Source organism: Salmo salar, chromosome ssa05 (assembly GCF_905237065.1).
Source record: "Salmo salar chromosome ssa05, Ssal_v3.1, whole genome shotgun sequence".
NCBI lineage: Eukaryota > Metazoa > Chordata > Actinopteri > Salmoniformes > Salmonidae > Salmo > Salmo salar.
This window is the reverse complement of record NC_059446.1, coordinates 71239704-71248281: the sequence shown is the minus strand read 5'-3', so window position 1 is coordinate 71248281 and position 8578 is coordinate 71239704. Positions and strand designations below refer to the sequence as shown.

At 46.9% G+C, this 8578-nt stretch overlaps 1 protein-coding gene across 2 annotated transcripts in view; it reads left to right on the top strand.

Annotated features, from left to right (window-relative positions):
• The first annotated feature begins 892 nt into the window (after positions 1-892).
• LOC106589065 (glutamate receptor ionotropic, kainate 5) overlaps positions 893-8578 on the top strand; it is a 170642-nt gene continuing 162956 nt past the window's right edge. For both annotated transcript variants that reach the window (XM_045718720.1, XM_045718718.1), the window contains exons 1-2: positions 893-1276; positions 1587-1729. The gene's annotated coding sequence lies outside the window, so the exon portion shown is untranslated. The remainder of the gene's footprint in view (positions 1277-1586; positions 1730-8578) is intronic.

Genomic DNA, 8578 nt, shown 5'->3' with positions numbered 1-8578 from the left:
AATGTTGTGGAGTATTCCTCATGTGACTGTCTGTCTGGTGGGAGTGTCTGTCTGGAAGTTATACATAAATAGTAATGAGGAGTTCCCCTCTTCCCCTCTGAAGTGCCAGGATGCTGCCACAGGCGAGCTGCTCTGTTCTGTGTGTCGGGTGGGGGATAAATGTATGTGTGTGTTCAACCGTGTGTGTATCTTCATCTGTGTTTGTTGAGGTGTAAGCTATCTGTGCCTGTGTGTTTACTCTGAGGTCCTGTGATTGTGGTTTGTCTCCCTGAGCATGTAGCATAGTCTGGTGTGTGTGTGTGTGTGTGTGTGTGTGTGTGTGTGTGTGTGTGTGTGTGTGTGTGTGTGTGTGTGTGTGTGTGTGTGTGTGTGTGTGTGTGTGTGTGTGTGTGTGTGTGTGTGTGTGTGTGTGTGTGTGTGTGTGTGTGTGTGTGCGCGCATACACTTGTTTGTGTGTAGGTCTGAGTGTGTATGAAGTGTGTGATTTTGTTTATCACCCTGAGCATGTAACCATGTCAAGTCCTGTCAGGGTCATTCACTCCAGCTGGGGAAGGAGGACATCCGAATGATTACTGTCCTGTGTGTGTGTGTGTGTGTGTGTGTGTGTGTGTATGTGTGTGTGTGTGTGTGTGTGTGTGTGTGTGTGTGTGTGTGTGTGTGTGTTCACGTGTTGATTTTCTCTTTCTGTTTTTTTGAAATGCTTATCTCCAAGACTGATAGAGACGGGGGCAGTTGATATTTGTCTTTTAGAAAACCCGAGAGAGAAACAGAGAGAGAGAAAGAGGGAGTGGGTGATAAGAAGGAGGGGGGAGGCAACAGAGTAGGAGGGAGTAGAGCGAGGGACAGAGGGAGGGACAGAAGGAGGGAGGCAGTGCTGATTGGATTGGAGAGAGAGCTGAGAAGGTACGGGGATACAATTGAGCAAGGAGAGAGAGAGAGAGGGTGAGTTAGTAAATGCAGTTTTCAGTCGAGTGTCATGGAATCACAGCAAAGTACACTGGTAGCAGGGATAAAGAAAACCTTGAACTAACCAATGAATTAAGGAGAATAAGAGAATAGACACTATGGAGAGAAAGTGAGTCTGGTCTTTCATCCTCTTATCTGGGCATCAGACGGAGGAGAGGAGAGGAATCCATGAGATGGGGAACGGATGATAACAGGGTGCTCATTCCTGTTTAACACCATACAGCTAGGAACAGACTGCAACTGCAATATACGGCCGGCATCGTCATTGGGACTGCTGCGTTACATTGGGATTGTGTAAATGGTATACACGGTGAGTGTGTGTGTGAGTGTGTGAGTGTGTGTGAGTGTGTGAGTGTGTGTGTAAGTGTGAGTGTGTGAGTGTCGCAGTATATTTTGATGTTTTTTTCAGGCTTGTCTAATGCTGTAATTATTTTCATAGAGAGAGAGAGGCATAGAAAGAGAGCAAGGGAAAGGGGGTCATGGAAAGAGAGAGACAAAGAAAAATAAAGCCAGAAATTAGATAAAGGTTTGTGAGAGTTGATATTAAAGTGTCGGCCTCAGACATGACTTTGTGTGTGTGTGTGTGTGTGTGTGTGTGTGTCTGGCGTTTTCCTCTTCAGTGCCAGTGTGTGTGTCTGTGAGCTGATAATAGCTACCCTATTGGTATTCTGAGGAGGCAGCTCCAGGATCTCTCTCTGCTCCTACCCAGGATGGCATCACAGAGACGGGATTGTGCTCGCCTGTGGAGAGGCCACTGGAATGGGTGAGTGTCTATTCCTCATCTTCTTCCTTTCGCTCTCTATCTTTCTCTCCCTCTTTTTCTCTTTCTCTCTCTCTAGCCATTTTCTCTATTTTCTCTTTTCATCCTTTCTTTCTTTCTCTCTCTCTCTCTCTCTCTCTCTCTCTCTCTCTCTCTCTCTCGCCCTTCTTTCTTGCTCTCTTTCTTGTTATCGCTCTCTGTTTTTCTTTACCCCCCTTTCTCTCGTTTGTCGTTTAGCCACACCATATGCATCCCTGATTAGTTTTTCCTCCATTTCCTTGCTTCCATTTCAACATATTTCTGCCTGTTTTCCCCTAAAGGTCTGCAATGTCTCCCTCCATCACTCCTTCCTTCCGGCCTCTTTTCATCCTCCATCCATCCTCCATCCATCCTCCATCCCATCCTCCATCCATCCTCCATACAGACATAAACAAGCCTCTAGTGTGATGGATTTTTATCATATCTGAATGGCTCAATTCCATGTGTTGCTCTCCTCTCTGTCCTGCCCCCTCCCTCCCTCCTTGCCTCTTCCCCCTCTTCTTCTCCATCTCTCTGTCTCTCCACACTCTCCACACTCTGTTTGAATTGACACTCAGAGAAAACAGGGCAGTCTCTATATTGACACAGCCAGTACAGTAGCTGTAAAAGCTGTGGATACAGTCTCTGTGTTTTTCCACGATGACCATTCTACGCCAGTCTGTTGGTGTGTGCGTGCATGCGTGTGTGATGCCAGAGAGGGCAGGCTGTGTGTTCTGTGGTGTTTGTGTCAAACAATTTGGTGAGAAATCAGCCAACAACACAGCAGTTCTCTCCTCTTCTTACACCTCCAACCCACCACCATGAGCCCAGCCAACAGCCTAGCACACTACATGCTCCTGTGGGTACTGGGCTGTCAGCGCGGGAACATCCACACATTAGTATTGATTGGAACTGATACACTGAGTGGACTGTAATGTTTCACCTCAAATGGACCGTTTCTCCCCTGTGGCTGCATGCAGAGAGGAGTTGTCAGTTCGGCCTCTTTAACAGCTGACATAGGTTAGATAAGGGTTATAGTACTGGGAAGAGACAGAGATGTTTAATACAAGCTGTACTGATATAACTGTTACATGTCCAGTGTTGCAGGGTACATAGAATAGAATACACTCTTAGAAACAGGTTAGGATTTGTTACTGTAGTGGTACCCTGTAAGGTAGGACCTTTCTGACTTCAGTTATAGGGACGTAATTGTACCCCAGTTCAAACCTCAGATAGTACCTTTCTTACATATAGTCCACAGGTACAAAAGCATGCTTTTAGAAAAGGTACATTTTGCCTTTATAGCATTTCAGAAATGTACCTCTACCATAGACCACTTAAACTGGTACAACACTTTATACTAGATCAGTGGTTCCCAATCTTTTTATAGTCCCGTACCCCTTCAAACATTCAACCTCCAGCTGCGTACCCCCTCTAGCACCAGGGTCAGCGCACTCTCAAATGTTGTTTTTTGCCATCATTGTAAGCCTGCCCACACACACTATATAATACATTTATTAAACATAAGAATGAGTGTGAGTTTTTGTCACAACCCGGCTCGTGGGAAGTGACAAAGAGCTCTTATAGGATCATGGCACAAATAATAATATAACAATAATCAATATTTTTGCTCTTTATTTAACCATCTTACATATAAAACCTTATTTGTTAATTGAAGATTGTGAATAACTCACCACAGGTTAATGAGAAGGTTGTGCTTGAAAGGATGCACATAACTCTGCAATGTTATTGGAGAGAGTCTCAGTCTTAAATCATTTCCCACACACAGTCTGTGCCTGTATTTCGTTTACATGCAAGTGAGGGCCGAGAATCCACTCTCACATAGGTACGTGGTTGCAAAGGGCATCAGTGTCTTAACAGCGCGATTTGCCAAGGCAGGATACTCTGAGTGCAGCCCAATCCAGAAATCTGGCAGTGGCTTCTGATTAAATACAATTTTCACAGAACCGCGTGTTGCAATTTCAATGAGGCTCTCTTGTTCAGATATCAGTAAGTGGACTGGAGGCAGAGCATGAAAGGGATAACAAATCCAGTTGTTTGTGTCATCCATTTCGGGAAAGTACCTGTGTAATTGCGCACCCAACTCACTCAGGTGCTTCACTATATTACATTTGACATTGTCTGTAAGCTTGAGTTGATTGGCACACAAAAAATCATACAATGATGGAAAGACCTATGTGTTGTCCTTGTCAATGCAGACAGAGAAGAGCTCCAACTTTTTAATCATAGCCTTAATTTTTTCCCGCACATTGAATATAGTTGCGGAGAGTCCCTGTAATCCTAGATTCAGATCATTCAGGTGAGAAAAAACATCACCCAGATGGGCCAGTTGTGTGACAAACTCATCATCATGCAAGCGGTCAGACAAGTGAAAATGATGGTCAGTAAAGAAAACTTTAAGCTCGTCTCTCAATTTAAAAAAAACGTGTCAATACTTTGCCCCTTGATAACAAGCATTACATGGTCGCTGCTCATATCATTGCATAATTCAGAAAAGCTAACCATTTTCACTGTGGTGTTCTAAACATCTTTCAAGCTGTCAGGCATTCCCTTGGCAGCAAGAGCCTCTCGGTGGATGCTGCAGTGTATCCAAGTGGCATCGGGAGCAACTGCTTGCACACGCGTTACCACTCCACTATGTCTCCCTGTCATGGCTTTTGCACCATCAGTACAGATACCAACACATCTTGACCACCAAAGTTAATTTAAAAAATATCCTCTCATGTTGTCCTGGTTTCCAGAAGAGGATGTCTTCCTTAATTGACCCCCATAAACGTCTTGACCACCAAAGTCCATTTGATGTCACAAAGCTTTCCAGTACTTTAAAATATCCTCTCCTGTTGTCCTGGTTTAGAGTGGTTTGCAGAAGAGGATGTCTTCCTTAATTGACCCCCATAAACATAACGGACATATACCCGGAGTTGTGCCAGGCCCGCCATGTCTGTTGACTCATCCAGCTGTAACGCATATAACAGCGTTTCCCCTGCCATAACCCCTCTTACACTAGACTACTGCAACAGCGTTTCCCCTGCCATAAACCCTCTTACACTAGACTACTGCAACAGCGTTTCCCCTGCCATAAACCCTCTTACACTAGACTACTGCAACAGCGTTTCCCCTGCCATAAACCCTCACACTAGACTACTGCAACAGCGTTTCCCCTGCCATAAACCCTCACACTAGACTACTGCAACAGTGTTTCCCCTGCCATAAACCCTCTTACACTAGACTACTGCAACAGCGTTTCCCCTGCCATAACCCCTCTTACACTAGACTACTGCAACAGCGTTTCCCCTGCCATAACCCCTCTTACACTAGACTACTGCAACAGCGTTTCCCCTGCCATAACCCCTCTTACACTAGACTACTGCAACAGCGTTTCCCTTGCCATAAACCCTCACACTAGACTACTGGAACAGAGTTTCCCCTGCCATAACCCCTCTTACACTAGACTACTGCAACAGCATTTCCCCTGCCATAACCCCTCACACTAGAGTACTGCAACAGCGTTTCCCCTGCCATAACCCCTCACACTAGACTACTGCAACAGCGTTTCCCCTGACATAACCCCTCTTACACTAGACTACTGCAACAGCGTTTCCCCTGCCATAAACCCTCACACTAGACTACTGCTACAGCGTTTCCCCTGTTATAAACCCTCTTACACTAGACTACTGCAACAGCGTTTCCCCTGCCATAAACCCTCACACTAGACTACTGCAACAGCGTTTCCCCTGCTATAACCCCTCTTACAATAGACTACTGCAACAGTTTCCCCTGCCATAACCCCTCTTACACTAGACTACTGCAACAGCGTTTCCCCTGCCATAAACCCTCTTACACTAGACTACTGCAACAGCGTTTCCCCTGCCATAAACCCTCTTACACTAGACTACTGCAACAGCGTTACCCCTGCCATAACCCCTCTTACACTAGACTTCTGCAACAGCGTTTCCCCTGCCATAAACCCTCACTCTAGACTACTGATACAGAGTTTCCCCTGCCATAAACCCTCTTACACTAGACTAATGCAACAGCATTTCCCCTGCCATAAACCCTCACACTAGACTACTGCAACAGTGTTTCCAGTGCCATAAACCCTCACACTAGACTACTGCAACAGCGTTTCCCCTGCCATAAACCCTCTTACACTAGACTACTGCAACAGTGTTTCCAGTGCCATAAACCCTCACACTAGACTACTGCAACAGCGTTTCCCCTGCCATAAACCCTCACACTAGACTACTGCAACAGCGTTTCCCCTGCCATAACCCCTCTTACACTAGACTACTGCAACAGCGTTTCCCCTGCCATAACCCCTCTTACACTAGACTACTGCAACAGCGTTTCCCCTGCCATAACCCCTCTTACACTAGACTACTGCAACAGTGTTTCCCCTGCCATAACCCCTCTTACATTAGACTACTGCAACAGCGTTTCCCTTGCCATAAACCCTCACACTAGACTACTGGAACAGAGTTTCCCCTGCCATAACCCCTCTTACACTAGACTACTGCAACAGCATTTCCCCTGCCATAACCCCTCACACTAGAGTACTGCAACAGCGTTTCCCCTGCCATAACCCCTCACACTAGAGTACTGCAACAGCGTTTCCCCTGCCATAACCCCTCTTACACTAGACTACTGCAACAGCGTTTCCCCTGCCATAAACCCTCTTACACTAGACTACTGCAACAGAGTTTCCCCTGCCATAACCCCTCTTACACTAGACTACTGCAACAGCGTTTCCCCTGCCATAACCCCTCTTACACTAGACTACTGCAACAGCGTTTCCCCTGCCATAACCCCTCTTACACTAGACTGCTGCAACAGTGTTATCCCTGCCATAACCCCTCTTACACTAGACTACTGCAACAGCGTTTCCCCTGCCATAACCCCTCTTACACTAGACTACTGAAACAGCATTTCCCCTGCCATAAACCCTCACACTAGACTACTGCAAGAGCGTTTCCCCTGCCATAAACCCTCACACTAGACTACTGCAACAGTGTTTCCCCTGCCATAAACCCTCACACTAGACTACTGCAACAGCGTTTCCCCTGCCATAAACCCTCTTACACTAGACTACTGCAACAGCGTTTCCCCTGCCATAAACCCTCACACTAGACTACTGCAACAGTGTTTCCCCTGCCATAAACCCTCTTACACTAGACTACTGCAACAGCGTTTCCCCTGCCATAAACCCTCTTACACTAGACTACTGCAACAGTGTTTCCGGTGCCATAAACCCTCACACTAGACTACTGCAACAGCGTTTCCCCTGCCATAAACCCTCACACTAGACTACTGCAACAGCGTTTCCCCTGCCATAACCCCTCTTACACTAGACTACTGCAACAGCGTTTCCCTTGCCATAAATCCTCACACTAGACTACTGCAACAGCGTTTCCCCTGCCATAACCCCTCTTACACTAGACTACTGCAACAGCGTTTCCCTTGCCATAAACCCTCACACTAGACTACTGGAACAGAGTTTCCCCTGCCATAACCCCTCTTACACTAGACTACTGCAACAGCGTTTCCCCTGCCATAAACCCTCACACTAGACTACTGCAACAGAGTTTCCCCTGCCATAAACCCTCACACTAGACTACTGCAACAGTGTTTCCCCTGCCATAAACCCTCACACTAGACTACTGCAACAGCGTTTCCCCTGCCATAAACCCTCACACTAGACTACTGCAACAGCGTTTCCCCTGCCATAACCCCTCTTACACTAGACTACTGCAACAGCGTTTCCCTTGCCATAAATCCTCACACTAGACTACTGCAACAGCGTTTCCCCTGCCATAACCCCTCTTACACTAGACTACTGCAACAGTGTTTCCCCTGCTATAACCCCTCACACTAGACTACTGAAACAGCGTTTCCCCTGCCATAAACCCTCACACTAGACTACTGCAACAGCGTTTCCCCTGCCATAAACCCTCTTACACTAGACTACTGCAACAGCGTTTCCCCTGCCATAAACCCTCTTACACTAGACTACTGCAACAGCGTTTCCCCTGCCATAACCCCTCTTACACTAGACTACTGCAACAGCGTTTCCCCTGCCATAAACCCTCTTACACTAGACTACTGCAACAGCGTTTCCCCTGCCATAAACCCTCTTACACTAGACTACTGCAACAGTGTTTCCCCTGCCATAACCCCTCTTACACTAGACTACTGCAACAGCGTTTCCCCTGCCATAAACCCTCACACTAGACTACTGCAACAGCGTTTCCCCTGCCATAAACCCTCTTACACTAGACTACTGCAACAGCGTTTCCCCTGCCATAAACCCTCTTACACTAGACTACTGCAACAGCGTTTCCCCTGCCATAAACCCTCTTACACTAGACTACTGCAACAGCGTTTCCCCTGCCATAACCCCTCTTACACTAGACTACTGCAACAGCGTTTCCCCTGCCATAAACCCTCTTACACTAGACTACTGCAACAGTGTTTCCGGTGCCATAAACCCTCACACTAGACTACTGCAACAGCGTTCCCCCTGCCATAACCCCTCTTACACTAGACTACTGCAACAGCGTTTCCCCTGCCATAACCCCTCTTACACTAGACTACTGCAACAGCGTTTCCCCTGCCATAAACCCTCACACTAGACTACTGCAACAGCGTTTCCCCTGCCATAAACCCTCACACTAGACTACTGCAACAGCGTTTCCCCTGCCATAACCCCTCTTACACTAGACTACTGCAACAGCGTTTCCCCTGCCATAAACCCTCACACTAGACTACTGCTACAGCGTTTCCCCTGTTATAAACCCTCTTACACTAGACTACTGC